General features: G+C 41.4%; 1 long non-coding RNA gene across 1 annotated transcript; it reads left to right on the top strand.

Moving 5' to 3' along the window:
* The first annotated feature begins 1,445 nt into the window (after positions 1-1,445).
* On the top strand, positions 1,446-3,278 carry LOC130460079 (uncharacterized). The gene is made up of 3 exons (XR_008919982.1): positions 1,446-1,605; positions 1,831-1,944; positions 3,164-3,278. It is a non-coding gene; the product is annotated as an uncharacterized lncRNA (long non-coding RNA).
* Positions 3,279-16,447: the final 13,169 nt, after the last annotated feature.

The raw sequence follows: 16,447 nt of genomic DNA on the forward strand, positions 1-16,447 counted from the left end.
GGCTTGAGACAGGAGATCTCGGACTGTATTGACGAGAACCCGAAACCTGTTGCGCTGAATGCAAATTGACTTGAAGTTTGGAGGCGGTATTGGGTTGCCAAACCGTTCTTGAGTATCCAGTTCCCACCTGAGTCAGTTACTCTGTCTGCGGGGTACATTATATGGATGAGAGGCCTAAGCCAGAGGGACATTTCTTTCTCCAGACCAGCTAGAGTCCGAGGTTCTAGAGCTAGACGTCCTGCATCAACTGACTATGAGGAAGGTGACGGGAGTGTGGCCTGTCCGGTGCTTGACCGTTCGGAATCCACAGGAGGTTCGTCGTCCTCCCGTCTTGGAAGGCTTGCAAGTTCCTTCTCCCGCCGCTTGGGCAAGGGGAAGATTGATGATTGATTGCGGGAGGAGTCAGGGGATAGTAATCAAGGTGCCAAGACTCGAGAGCATAGTCGCCCGACCCTAGATCTTTGTAGGCTAAATGTGTTTGAAATTGTATTGGAAGGAATTGTGTTTAGAATACGTTTGGAAAATGTGTTTAGAACATGTGTTTAGAAGATGTGTTATGGAAGTGAAAAGTCTTTTGAACTTTCCTTCACTTGATCCTGACTTTGTATTTGAATTAGGTTTGAAGGCCTTAGGGCAAAATAAAGAGTTATTGTGTCAAATTCCGCTTGAACATGCTTTGCTTTGAATTGGCACATTTGGAATAAAAACAACAGCAATTTTGAATTTTGAAATTTGATTTGATTTGATTTTTAGGATGCCCTTACTTGAGGAAATTTTGAATTTTTTTGTATTAAAGTGGCCGGGCCTCGAAATGAGGTTGCCTACGTGTCCCGTTAGGGAATCAGGCCGGACGTGTCCCCCTATGAATTGACGAAATTACCCCCTAATTAAACCCCCCCACCCTTTCACTCTCACACTCTCACTGAGTCTCGCACATACCTCTCTTTCTCTCTCCTAGGTCTTCGGCGTCCCTAACCTCCCTCAACCTCCCTCCCGTTTTCTCTCTCCTTCCTCTTCCTCTTCATCTTCTTCGATCTTCTTCCTCTAATCCTCTTCCACCAAACCCCATCCTCCATTCCAAACCCTAAATATTTCGTGGTTCTTTCACCGCACACGCAGACTCTCTCTCCTCCGCCTCTCGCCTTCGCCACCGCCATCACCATCACCATCACCATCACCATCACCATTAACGTCTGATCTTCTGGAGATCCGGGTGAGATAACTCGCCGTTTTTCCGTTCTATTCTCTTCTCAAAGATTCGGTAAATTCGGATTAAAACTTATGTTCTTATTCGTTTGATCTTTGTGTTATTGAGGTTTTTTAATCATCAATTGGTGGAGATGGAGATGGAGGCGGCATCGGTCGGCCCTTTTCACGTTGAATCTCTTCAAAAATCAAAACCCTCATCATCATCTAACCTGTTAAGTTTCCCAACTTTTTGTTTTCGATTAATTAGGGTTTCAATTTTGCTTTACTTATTTCAATTTCGTGTAATTTTCGATTAACCAGAAGGAGGCGGCATCGGTCGATTAATTAGGGTTTCAAAACCCTCACGTTGATTATTTTTGGGTGAAGTTTTTACTGAGGCAATGGCTTCTTCATCAGGTATGAAATTATGAATATCCTCTTACCATTTTGTTTAATTGCTAATTTGATTGAAAAATACAATCTTTTGTCAATCAATTGAAAAAAAATACATTCTTATTTCTAATTCTTCATGTATTTGGTCAATTTGATTCATTTTCTCATCTGCGTATGTCTTAAAAAAACGCCAATTACTTTGAGTTTATGATTTTTTAGCTGATCACTATGAAATTTGGACATCAGCAGGACTGGAATTCCAATTGCACTCTTTTGGTTTGTGCATTTCGGAATAGGCCAAAGTTCCGGCAAGTTGAAGCAGATGGTGGAACAATTGTTTCAAAGGTTTTCACCTTTATCTTGGTAAAAAATCTTGCTTGCATTGCCTTTTATCATTCATCTTTTTCCTTTGTTTCGTTGCCTTGAATCATTAATGGTCTGGGGTAAGTTTAAGTGTCAATAACTGAAGCAAAGTATGCCTGTTCTTTGAACTATTTCTTTGGGAAAATGATTGCTAATGGTACTCATATCTTTTTGCTTTGAAAAATCTACTAGGTTTCGAGAAAGGAACCAAGTCCGTTATCGCTTTCTACATGACATGAAATTGCTATTGTTATTCATGAACTAGCTCAGGCTCAGTGTTGTAAAACAGACACATATTATTGGCATATTAACATATTTATTGTGGCATATTGACACATATTTATTGGCATATTGATACATATTATTGGCATATTGTTGGTGTTCTGACTGAGGCAGGGCTATAGACTACAACTACTCCGTATACGGGGAAAACATTATCGCTTTCAAATGGACATGAGATCAAATTGTTGAACCAAAATTTGAACTAAATTGTTGGGGTTATAAGGGTAGGAAGAATGTTAAGGTCATGAGAGATTAATCTATCTCTAAGAGTTGAATTACTGGTGTCATTTTAGTTTGCTACAAATGTGACATTCATTAATATTTGCTCTTAATAAACTAAATTACTCTTTTTTCTTAGGTTTGATAAGGGATTTTGAGTGTTAAAGTGTTTATGTGGATTATTTTTGTTACTATGAGGTTGAGAATTGCTATGACAAAATGTTGATACGATAGTAACTCCTTCTGTTGGACAATCACTCTGATAATCAGTCTTGGTTTATTGCCAATCCTTTTGAATATCTTTGTCTGATGAATGGTTATCTGATGTGATGATGAATGCTTTTGGTAATTTGGTAATCACGCTTTTCGTGTCCCCCACGTAAACGACAAAAATACCCTTCCCCTTTAACTTTCAAACCCAACAGCGTAAAACACAAAGTTCACTCTACGCCGCTTCACTCTCATATTTTCTCTCTCCTCCCTTCACTCAAAGAGTCAAAGATCTCAAATCTTTAGTTCTCTCTCATCTTCGATTTATTTTTTAATTCCTTTTATTTTTTTAATTTTTTTGCATCAATTTTGTTGTTTTTTTGGATTTGGTTCTGTTTGTGCGACTCCGATTTTACAAACTAAGGATTTAATTGTTGTTTTGTTTTCGTTTTTGCATTTTCATTACTAACTGAAAACATATTTATAACGAGGTTTTACTTTTGATTAGGTTTTAGAAATCTGATTTGCAGCCTTCAGATCATCAAAACAAGTAAGATGTGGGTGTTTCATCTACGCAACGATGTGAAACAGAGGATCAGGTTATCGATCGATTAGGGTTTGAGGGTTTGATCGATTTTGTCAAGGTTTTGGAGGGAAAGATTAATTTGGTGGATCAGAGAATTAATCAGATGCGATTAAATTGTAATAATAATAACAATTCTCTTGGTTTTAGTCATAAGATTATGTTGGATTGTTTTAAGGGTCCTGATCCTGATATGGGTTTTGTTGGTTGGAAGGAGTAATCAGGTGTGGTTGGATTCACCATATGATTGTCATTATCAATCTAACGGTATGATTAACGATATTACGGGTTTAAATGGTGTTGAGGCTCAAATTTTTGCGAGAAAGATGGATTTGATTGATGAAAGGAATAATCAGATGGATTTGATTGATGGTTTTCTCAAGGTAAAGTTTCAATATTTTTATTGATTATTGTTGTCTTTATTTTAAGGTTGTTTTTGTTACCAAAGATTTGGACTTTAGGATATGTAGCTAAGACATTGATACATGTTTAAATCTACAGTTTGGTCCAAATTACCAGAGGCCGTAGCATATTTTTAAATGATAAACAGTAAAGTCTAATACACTGCGGGTACAAATGATTAAATCTACAGTTTAATTGCTATTTTGGATCATTGTTTATGTGGTATTTCTTATTGTAGATTTAAACAATAACTACAGTTTGGGGAAAATTAAATCATTGTGAATGCGCATATAACAATTAAAAATACATCTCACGTCTTTTCCAAATTAGACCTATGATTTGTAATCAGTATCTTTGTGAATGCATAAAAACATGTTTAACTTAAATTTTAGGTCTGATAACAGATTTATCGATGGTAATAAACCTTTTGGGTTCCATGCGGTTGTGTTGAGTTGTTGCTTAGGTATGAGATGGAAATTATAGAAAGAGAGCAGTAGTGATTGGGAGGAGCAATATTGTGGGACTACCTGCATCCTTACTTTTGATTGCTAATTTTTATATACTTCGTGTAATTTACTAATGTTTGATTGAGTAAGAATTTGGGCAATTTGTTCTTTTAATTCTAGAGCTTGAGGAAACGTAGGTGGTGGTGGTGGTTTTGTTCATGAGAAGACAGTGTATTAGGCTAGGTTTGAGTAATGCAATTTTAACATGGTTAAGCTCACTGGTTCAATTGATTATTTGTTGTTTTAGTGCTAGAGTTGGTCTTCTAATATTTCGTGATGTCATCTTTTGTTTTAATTAAACTTAAACCATTCATGTTTTATCATATCGATTCTGAATTCTAAAATATGTATTAAGTAGTAACAATCTATTGATATCCCTTTGGTTGATATCTTCCTGTGAATCAAGTATTATTTTTATACTCAATATTTTTTTTCCTTCTATTGAACGACGTTCTTTTTTCTTTTTCTATTGCAGTGGACCTCATAATCCTAGCATTATTGTAGCTGCGACACTGTCGAAAATGAACAGAATGAGAGATGTCAAAATGTCGAGTGACAAGTCGAAGCTAAAGAGACAGAATAGTCGTTGTACTCGCAATCAAGTCTTATTTTTATACTCAATTTCTATTTTTACTCACAATCAAGTCACATAATCGTAGCATTTTGTTTTCTGTAGTATTTTTTTGTACTCTCAATCAATTTAAGAGGTTTGTGACAATATATCCATCGCGTGTATAATCTCGCACGCATCGCGTGCATATAAGACTAGTCTTGTATAAGGTGGGTAGTTCCTTGGTGGGGGATTGCTGCTATGAAACATGCCCCTGGTTCTATTGCTTTGAGGGTGCCAAGCCTCACAATGCTGGTCTTCTACTCGCCTGCCCGAGTGATGAGACAGTATGGCTTGAGACAGGAGATCTCGGACTGTATTGAAGAGAACCCGAAACCTGTTGCATTGAATGCAAATCGACTTGAAGTTTGGAGGCGGTATTGGGTTGCCAAACCGTTCTTGAGTATCCAGTTCCCACCTGAGTCAGTTACTCTGTCTGCGGGGTACATTATATGGATGAGAGGCCTAAGCTAGAGGGACATTTCTTTCTCCAGACCAGCTAGAGTCCGAGGTTCTAGAGCTAGACGTCCTGCATCAACTGACTATGAGGAAGGTGACGGGAGTGTGGACTGTCCGGTGCTTGACCGTTCGGAATCCACAGGAGGTTCGTCGTCCTCCCGTCTTGGAAGGCTTGCAAGTTCCTTCTCCCGCCGCTTGGGCAAGGGGAAGATTGATGATTGATTGCGGGAGAAGTCAGGGGATAGTAATCAAGGTGCCAAGACTAGAGAGCATAGTCGCCCTACCCTAGATCTTTGTAGGCTAAATGTGTTTGAAATTGTATTGGAAGGAATTGTGTTTAGAATGCGTTTGGAAAATGTGTTTAGAACATGTGTTTAGAAGATGTGTTATGGAAGTGAAAAGTCTTTTGAACTTTCCTTCACTTGATCCTGACTTTGTATTTGAATTAGGTTTGAAGGCCTTAGGGCAAAATAAAGAGTTATTGTGTCAAATTCCGCTTGAACATGCTTTGCTTTGAATTGGCACATTTGGAATAAAAACAACAGCAATTTTGAATTTTGAAATTTGATTTGATTTTTAGGATGCCCTTACTTGAGGAAATTTTGAATTTTTTTGTATTAAAGTGGCCGGGCCTCGAAATGAGGTTGCCTACGTGTCCCGTTAGGGAATCAGGCCGGACGTAGTTCTGACTACCTTACAAGACCTGAATTTGGATTCTTGGATTCTTGAGTTGATCGAGGTTGGTAAGAGATCTGAATTATGTTCCGTCGATGTCTGTTAGTTCGACTGCTCCCCCTGAGAGGATCTTCTTGACAATGTATGGGCCTGCCCAGTTGGGTTTGAATTTTCCCCTTGGGTCCATGGTGCTTTTGCGAAGGGCTTTGAGGACAAGCTCGCCTTCCTTGATGTTTCGGGTTCTGACCCTTTTGTTGAAATGTCTGGCCACTCGGCGCTGATAAACTTGTACATGGTGAGCGGCTAGAAGCCGTCGCTCATCGAGCATGACTAGCTCGTCATATCTTGCTTGTACCCATGCAGCTTCTGGGATTTTTCTTTCGAGGACTATTCTTAGAGAAGGTATCTCCAGCTCGATAGTCTGTACTGCCTCCATTCCATAGACCAATGAGAACGGAGTTGCACCAGTTGAAGTGCGAATTGAAGTTCGATATCCCCACAATGCGAAATGCAGGTTTTGGGGCCAGTCCTTGTAATTGGTAGTATTTTCATGATGATGGTCTTGACATTCTTGTTGGCTGCTTCGACTGCCCCATTGGTTTGTGGGCGATAAGGTGAAGAGCGATGATGTTGAATCTTGTATTCGGTGAATAGATCTTCACAATCCCCTTGAAAATGGGTTCCCTGGTCACTGATGAACTCGTGAGGAACGCCATATCTGCATATGATGTTTTCTTATATGAACAGGGCCAGTTGCTTGGAACCCAATACTTTGAATGATCTGGCCTCGACCCATTTGGTGAAATAGTTGATGGCAACCAGTATGAACTCATGACCCCCGATGCCTGTTGGAGTGACTTTGCCGATGACGTCGATACCCCAGGCTGAGAATGGCCACGGTGATGATTGAGAGTATAGTAATGATGGAGGAATGTGCTTCAGATTCGCACACTTATGGCATGTAGGACACTTCTTGACAAACAAGTAGCAGTCCCGCTCGAGGGTAGTCCAATAGAATCGTGCCCTAGTGATCTTGAGGGCTAGCATCTTCCCATTCATGTGGGTGCCACAGACTCCTGCATGTATGTTGTCCATGACTCTTTGAGCTTCGTGCTTGTCAACACATCGGAGGTTAGGACCGCTAAGGGACCTTTTGTATAGGATCCCGCCTTCTATGACGAAATTGGCTGATTGTAGTTGTAGAGCCCTTCGATTCTTACTTGAAAAGTGTGGAGGATACTCTGAATTTTGTAGATACCTTTGAATGTCTGTAAACCAAGGCTCATCTTCGTCTTGCTCGACATTGTCAATAGCATGGACATATGCTGCTTCTTGACGTGTTTCAATTATAAGTGGCATTTCAGCCATGCTGTTTGGAATGTTGATCATTGAAGCCAGTTTTGCCAGTGCATCGGCGAATTGTTTCTCCTCTCTTGGGAGGTATGTATAGCGAAGCTCTTCTATTTGTTCAGACAGCTGCTCGAGATAGGACTGGTATGGAGTTAAACTCTCGCTTCTTACTTTCCATTTCCTGGAAATTTGATTGATGATTAGGGAGGAATCCCCGTACACTCGAAGTTTCTGGATGCCCAGTGCTAAGGCGGCTTCCCGGCCTATGATACATGCTTCATATTCTGCCGCATTGTTTGTGACGTTGAATTGCAGTTTTGCTGATATAGGAATGTGCGTGTCGTCTGGGGCTACTAGAATTACTCCAACACCACACCCGTTCTGATTGGAAGCACCATCAAAATGCATTGACCAACTGTCATCACTGGTCATTAAGATTTGCTCGTCGGGTAAGTCGTAATCTTCCTCTTCTGCCTCGACAGGACAGTTGGCTAGGAAATCTGAGACTGCTGAACCCTTGATAGACTTTTGTGGAATGTATTTGAGGTCGAATTCTTCCAGCATGACCAACCATCTGGACAACCGCCCGTTGAGTGCTGGTTTCTCGAATAGATACTTGAGAGGATCCGCTTTGCTGATCACTTGTATTGTATGGGAGAGCATGTAGTGCCGTAGTTTCTTTGTGGCCCTGTAGACACCTAATTTGTGTTTCACCTTTGGGATAATGACGATACCATTATCCTTGTTAGGCGATTAGAGTAACTCCAAGCGGAAATCCCAATTGCTAAGAACACCTCCAAAATCCAAGGTCCAAAATCCGATCCCCGAGACCGTTCCCCTCCCGGAACTCGGTACAAAACACAACTTCCAAAATCCAATTTCAAAATCCAAGTTCAATGTCAATTAGTGGACCATCCCACTGGTTTTAGTAGGCCTTTTCCACTCAAAATAATATAAGGAAAGTCAAATTCGGGCGCGGACCCACAAAACCGAGCATGCCGGGCCCCGCCCCGTAAAACCGAAATTCAAAAACCCGAGAAAGGCTTGTTTTTAGACGCAAATTCAAGTCTTAACCTCCAAGAAAACACTACACGCCAAACATCATACTATTCGTACGAAGGTACACCCATACAAGACAAATCAAGGACGACATCTTTCCATCCTTTTTGGCGGCATTCAGGCCACGTCAGCGGCGACCAGCGCTGGCCTGGCGCTGGCGTTTGCTGGCGTTTTGCACCATTTCCCTCCTATAAATACCCCCCATTTCGACATTACTCCTCACAATACAAACTTCAAAACTTCTCAAAAACACATACAAAAAATCCTAAATTCAAAAAGCAATTGGGAGCTCGTGCCTAAGCCTAACTAGGTAAATCCCAATCCCATTTCAATCAATCATGCTATTTTGATTTCAAATGATTAGCAATTTGGTGTTTTTTGCCATAAAAAACACCACTTGCAACAATCATACATGCTTTTTCAAAAATGCAAACTTTTTCAAAATACAAAATACAAATTTTCAAGATTCAAGGATGTTCAAGGTTGCTTACATTCATCTCTTTGAACTAGAATCACCTTCAAGTGTGGAGTAATCAAAGATGACACCTTTTAGCATTTAAAGGTTTAGTTTTTTGAGATTCAAGACTCCATTTTTCAATATACAAGTTCAAGTTTTCTAATTTCAAAGATCCCACCATGTTTAGGGTTGTTCATAACTACCTAATTAAACTAGGATCATTTCAAGTTCAAATTTCAATCATTTCAAGTTCAAGTTTCAATCTTTTTAAGTTCAAGCCTTTCAATATTCAAGCTTTCAATTTCAAGTTCAATATGCAAAATCTAGGACATTTGGGTTGAGCTACCTCTCCCAAGTTGAGATTTTTGGCTTTGAATTCGTGTCGGGCGCACTTATTTTTAAGGAGCCGCTTGGCGTTCGAATCTCATGTGCCCAAGTACAAATTTCAATTACGCACCTTTCAATATCGCACCATTCAATATCTCACTTTCAATACCGCAATTTCAATACCGCAATTTCAATACCGCAATTTCAATACCGCAATTTCAATTCCGCACTTTCAATTCCGCACCTTTACTTGCCTAGTCCATTTCTAGGCAATGTGGACGTACTCCCTAGTCCTTTTCTAGGGGGTCTTGTATTTACTAATTCCGCACTTTATTTAGTATTGTGATGTTGCTTTATGTGCTTTATCTCTTTCATCACCAACATGCTAAATACAACAAAATACAAAGGTTACATCACGCATAACGAAGATATTTTTGGACAAACCGGCCTTAGGTTCCTTAAATCAATCTTTAAAGCAAAGTGACCACCGTACAATTAGAAATTCTATTTTGCTCTAAATTTCGAACCCACATAGTCTAATCTTAGGGTTTATTTTCGAAACAATGTTGTGCCAACGTACTTAAATATTTCTAAAGCTCGCCGAATAAGCATTTTCGTTCCCGAGCCCGGATCCCACCCATCCGTTTCAAGGATTCAAGGCCTTATCCAAAAATAGAGTCATATTGTGGTCTTCCCAAACGGGACCTAAAATAAAGTTTGGTGGCGACTCCTTCGAGGTGCAAAAACAATTCAACGGTTCTCTAAACGAACCGCCGCGTGCCAAACCGCCCTTGTAGGAAAACGGGAATCAAAACAAAACCCCCTACAATTCTTGGCGACTCCACTGGGGACTTTTCTAATTTCAATTTCGAAAATGAGAGCAGATTTCGAGCAACCAGCCACTGATCTGCCGAAGTACTGGATGCCACCATTGGCGCCAGGCGCAGCCCCTGCGCCCAACGCCACTGCCTGCATCCAGGACAGTGGCTCACAGGGGTTTGTCGCCCACTTTTTCTCAACTTTTCGTGTTGGGAGTTAGTCTGTTTTTGCATCTGGAAGGACGCTCCCAAGCCTCGTGAACGAGTGCCGAAAAACGAGCTTTACAAATACAAATTCAAGTACGATTTCAATTTCAATTTCTAGGCATTTCATGAATTCTTCAAAAACCATATTGTGCAAAATGAATTTCTACCTTTGCCCAAACGGATGTGTTCTACATTCAGGCTAGCCCCGGGGGCAACGAAATGGTGACTCTCTATACGGTTCCCGACCAAAGTGTGTGACCATTTTCGCGCCTACCGAAACTTGGAATTTGCTTGACATTCCCGATGTCAAGTATGGAGGCCGTCTGCCGACACATACTTCCTTTAGGCGGAACGTGAAAGCTTGTCGCCGGATCCGTCTCTTAGCCAAGTACCTTTTTGACACCCAAAGCCGACCACTTGCATCATACAAAAACTTAGACCGACCTTAGGTTGAGAACTTTGCATGTCGCATTCATATTCATGATTAGTGTGACAACGTGCTACTTGTGCATTGTGTGGGCGTCTTTGCACGCGTGAATGGCTAACCTCGAGATCTAGCTTGCCAAAACCAATTAGCCTCCAACTAGGAAACCAAACCCCTAGGAGCATCATTCAAACCTCATGCATCTAAATCGCCGATTTTAAGGTCTTTAGGAGTGTCACTCCATTTGATTCAAAACCCTTAAACACGCCTCACGCACAAATGCCAAATTCAAGTTCAATCCAACGGCGTCATAATGCCGCATTTTCAAGTCCAAATTCCAAGCTACAAAATCAAAATGCAATCCAACGGCGTTATAATGCCGGATTTTTGAGTCCAAATTCCAAGCTAAAAATTCAAAATCAATCCAACGGCGTCATAATGCCGGATTTTCGAGTCAAAATTCCAAGTTCCAAGTTCTTAATGCAATCCAACGGCGTCGTAATGCCGGACTTTCTATTTTCAAAACCTCAAGTTTCCAAGTCAAGTCCAAATCCAACAGCGTCATAATGCCGGATTTTCTAGTCCAAATTCCGAGTTTCAAAGTTCAAACCAAATTTTCTAGTCCAAAACCTCAATATATTTTCAAGTCCAAATCCAACAGCGTCATAATGCCGGATTTCCTAGTCTTCAAGCTTCAAGTTCAAATTTAAACTTTCTAGTCCAAAACATCAATTTTTAAATACAACCCAACGGCGCCATAATGCCGGATTTCCTAGTCCAAATTTCGAGTCAAGACTCAATCCAACGGCGCCTTAATGCCGGATTTTCTAGTCCAAATTTCAAGCATCAAACTTCAAAGTCAAAAACCACAAATCCAACGGCGTCATGTCGGATTTCCTATTTCAAACATTCAAGTCTTCAAGCATCGAAGTCAAGTTGCCAATTCCAAGTCTCAAAACCTCAAAGTTCAAATGCCAAAATTCATGACCGGCGTAATGCCAACTTTTCAACTCCAACTTTCAAACCTCAAATTCCATGTCAATCTTTCCAATTTCAAGTCCTATGCTCAAAACTTCAAATTCCAAATACATGCCGTCGTAATGCCGATTTTCCATTCCGTATTTCAAACCTCAAGCTCGAAGTTCAAAAATTCCACACCTTCAAATCTCAAGTCCTACCCTCCAAATCCACGGCGGCATAATGTCGGACTTTCAAGTTCCCCAATTCAATGTCTCAAATCCACGGCGACACTATGCCGGATTTTCCAAATACGAAGCTTCATGTTCTACATACAAAATGCGTCCTTTCCCATTTCAAAATTCAAACTTCGAGTCAAACTCAAATTTCAATCGGGTTGAAAATCCCCTGAAATAATACAAGTTCAAATTCGATGGGTTGAAACTCCCCAGAAATAATACAAGTTCAAGATTCCATCTTCGGATTGAAAATCCCCTGAAATAATACAAATTCCAATGGGTTGAAATTCTCTTCAAATACTCCAATTCCAACGGGTTGAAAATCCCCTGAAATAATACAAGTCCAATTGTTCAATCGGGTTGAAAATCCCCTGAAATAATACAAATTCCAATGGGTTGAAATTCCCTTCAAATACTCCCATTCCAATGGGTTGAAATTCCCCTAAAATATTGACGGGTTGAAAATCCCCTAAAATAATACAAACCCCATTCCAAATATTTCCAACGGGTTGAAAATCCCCAGAAATAATACAAGTCCAATTGTTCAATCGGGTTGAAAATCCCCTGAAATAATACAAATTCCAATGGGTTGAAACTCCCCTAAAATATTGACGGGTTGATATTCCCTTTAAATAATACAAAATCAATCCCTTTCAATTAGGTTGAAATTCCCTTCAAATAATCCAAGTCCAATGGGTTGAAACTCCCTTAAAATATTGACGGGTTGAAATTCCCTTTTAAATAATACAAAACCAGTTCTCTTTCAAGCGGGTTGAAATTCCCTTCAAATATTCCAAGTCCAATGGGTCGAAATTCCCTTGAAAATTCAATTTCCTAGTACAAGTCCAACTTCCAAATCCTAGAGCGGGTTGAAATCCCCTTCAAATAAGTCCAATTTCCAATAGGTCGAAATATTGCTTTTCGATCTCCCAAATTCTAGTACAAAGAGCCAACTTTCTCAAAAGAATGAACGCTCCTCTCAAACATTTCCAACGGGTTGCAAATCCCGAATACAAATACAAAATCCAAAATCCCGAATCTTCGGGGTGACACTTAGAGTCAAGTCTAGGTCTCATTCATTGCATGCATATCATATCATGTGTCGGGAAGTCCAGGTTCTAAAATTTTCTGGTGTGTCCTAACTAGGAGTCCGAAGATCTTGTGGGTTCGCCGAAGAGGGGAGAGGTTGAAAAGAACTCCAGCATCCTTAGCCTCCCGCATAGCCGGTTTCTAGCAAGCAGCCAGATCATCTCCTACAAATCAGACTCCCAGCCCCATTCAAGGAACAATCCAAATGTCTGCCTCTGATCAACTCGCTCAACTCCTAGCGGCTTTCGCCAGCCTTAGTGCCAATGTGGAGAGCATAAGCAACCGATTGGGTGTCGTGGAACAGGGTGCGCCCACTGATGACTTAACCAAGAAGATCGAGAGTCTTGTTAGTAAGGTTACCAATCAAGAGAAATAGTTTGACACCTCAATGGAGGACAACCTCAAGGGGAAGGCTAATCTGCCAGACAAATTCTCCGCCAATGACATTCCAAAGTTCAAATCAACTGACAATCCCAACTACCATCTCAAGAACTTCAGAGCTACAATGGCCATCAAGGGGGTCGAACTCGAGCTATACCCAGTGGTATTCCCTATGTCTCTGGAACTTGTCTGCCAGAAGTGGTACTATTCACTCAAGGAACATCAAACGAATACTTGGGAAGCGGTTTCTCGAGCATTCATGGAGCAATATCAGCCCAACATTCAGCTGCAAACTACTCTAAGGGAACTAGAAGTTCTCAGGCAAGGGCCTCAGGAAGGCTTTACTACTTACCTCAACCGGTGGAGGGAAATGGCATCGCAAATGGTAACCCGGCCCTCCGAGAGAGAGTTAGTCAAGATTTTCATCGCCGGTAAAGTACAATGCTCACATGAAGTACCTAGGTCTGGAAAGCTTCAAGAGAACCTACGACATCGGGGTCGACATAGAGGATGACCTAATGAAAGCACCCGCAGCCTCGGCTCCGCAATCTGAAAAATGGAAGGGGAAGAGACTAGAGACAACCCACAAAGTTCATGAGGTTAACGCACTAGAGGCTCCTCAAAGTCCCAAATCGAACAACTTCAACAGAGTCTTCACAAACCTCGGGATGTCTTACAGTGAGGCATTTGATCGGCTGGTCGAAAAACAAGTCATAGCACCAATTGGTCAAACACCCGATCCTCCAGTTGACAAAAGATCCAAGAGTTGGGATCCGACAGCTCATTGCAAATACCATCAAGGGAAGGGTCATGACATCGACGACTGCTACAAGCTCAAACACTTGACCCAGAATATGGTCGATATCAAGACTTTACCCTTACCACCCGGGGCTAAACAAACCCCCTCCGTACAAGCCATCTCCTATGACTGCGAAGATGAAGAAGAGGAGTTTCCATGCAATCTGATCTCCACAATATGCAAGCCAGGTTACGAGCTTATGGTTCCAAGCTTTTGCCATCTACTTCCAAGTGCTCAAAATTGGGTGATCCCCGAGCCTAGGGTAACCACCGACATTCAAGAGAACATCTGTCCCCTTGCCACCGTGAAGGCTTTAGGATTCTTTGAGTACGATCTCATGCTGAGTGCCCAACAAACTGTCAAACTCCAGGGTGTCACATACAAAGTCTTGGGAGTCCTTGAGCTGGTTTTCTCCTTTGACACCTATTACGACAATGCTGAGTTCCTGGTAATCGATGTGCCTACTAACTTCGACCAACTATTCGGAGAACCTTGGTTCGAGGAATTACTAGATGGCCCTGCCTGCCTCACCCTCAAAGGTTCAAGCTTCCGAGACACTCTCATCAAGAAAAAGCCGGCTATACGCCAGGAAAAGGATGAGTGCATTCAAGAATACTACCACCGATGGGCAATCTCCGCTCGTACAATTCAGCCCGAGCTACCAGAGGGCATAATGGTGAGAATGTTTCACTTAGGGCTCAACACTTCATGCAAGGGCATCTTTGCCGCATTTCCTTACAGCACATGGAACCAAGTCTGGGATCAAGTCCTGAAAATCTGTGCATGCAGTCCCATCTTCGAGGATTATGACGATTACAATGCAGATGTCTGGGAGTACCCTGAGAACTATCTTTTCGATTAGTGTCTTTGTCCAGGTCCAGAGTCTGTCTTTCAATTTTCGAGTCTAGCAATGAGTCTAAGTGTCTAGAACTAGAGTCTTGCATCAATCAAGTGCCTCTAAAGGCCTAGCTACAAGTCAAAACAGTCGATGAAATGATTGCTGATTTCAATAACACTTCAATTTCTACTTACTCTTCGAGTCCTAATTCAAAATCAAATCCTAATCCACACAACTTTGATTCACAAGAAACTGACTTTGGATTTCTAAAAGATATCGAAAATCATGAAAACAGGACGCCCATAATTGAGGAAACAGAAAAAATCAACCTTTCTAACAATAGTGATTCAAAACTAGTTCAGATTGGTTTAACTCTTTCTCCATCAGAGCGGGACGATCTTATCAAGCTACTTTCAGAGTATGTAGACGTCTTCGCATGGTCCTATCATGATATGCCAGGGGTTGATCCAAGCATCGGTCAGCATACAATTCCCCTTATTCCAGGGTCAAAGCCCATCAAGCAGAAGCTCCGTCGCATGAAATCGGATGTTTCCCTCAAAATTCAAGAAGAGGTCTCCAAGCAGTTAGAGGCCGGGTTTATTCGAGAAGCAAAATATCCAGAATGGATCGCAAATGTCGTCCCAGTTCCAAAGAAAGACGGCAAAGTACGAATGTGTGTGGACTACAGGGATCTTAACAGGGCCAGCCCTTCAGACGGTTTTCCATTGCCTCACATCGACATCCTGGTCGACAACACCGCAAATCATGCCTTACTCTCTTTTATGGACGGGTACGCAGGCTACAATCAGATTCCCATGGCAGAGGAAGACATGGAGAAAACAACCTTCATCACTCAGTGGGGTACATATTGCTATACAGTTATGCCATTCGGACTAAAGAACGCAGGAGCAACTTACCAAAGAACAGCAACAGTTATCATGAGCGATATGATTCACAGGGAAATTGAGGTATATGTCGACGACATGATTTTCAAATCCAAAGAACGGCACGAGCATACCTCAGTACTTCGAAAGTTTTTCAACAGGCTCAGACAATACAATATGAGACTCAATCCTCAAAAGTGCGCATTCGGGGTAACGTCAGGCAAGTTGCGCGGATATGTTATCAACTCTCGAGGCATAGAGGCTGACCCTTCAAAAATCAAGGCAATTCTCGAGATGCAACCACCAACGAATGAAAAGGAAATTCGAGGTTTTCTCGGCAGACTACAATATATCAGTAGGTTCATTTCAAGACTCACAATGATATGTGAACCTGTATTTCGAAAGCTCCGAAAAAGCGAGCCCAAAGTGTGGGGTGACGATTGTCAGCATGCATTCGAAACAATTAAAAGCTACCTTTCCAACCCACCAGTACTAAAACCAGCAATGCCAGGGATTCCCCTCAGGCTTTACTTCACAACAACAGATTCAGCAGTGGGGGCTATGCTTGCCCAGGAAATTGAAGGCAAGGAGAACGTCGTATACTACATAAGCAAAAGATGATCGAGTACGAGACCAAATACACTCAGCTCGAGAAACTCAACATCGCCTTGGTTTGGGCCACAAAGAAACTACGGCACTACATGCTCTGCCATACAATACATGTGATC

The sequence above is a fragment of the Spinacia oleracea genome, chromosome 4 (genome assembly GCF_020520425.1).
Source record: "Spinacia oleracea cultivar Varoflay chromosome 4, BTI_SOV_V1, whole genome shotgun sequence".
NCBI classification, from domain to species: Eukaryota; Viridiplantae; Streptophyta; class Magnoliopsida; order Caryophyllales; family Amaranthaceae; genus Spinacia; species Spinacia oleracea.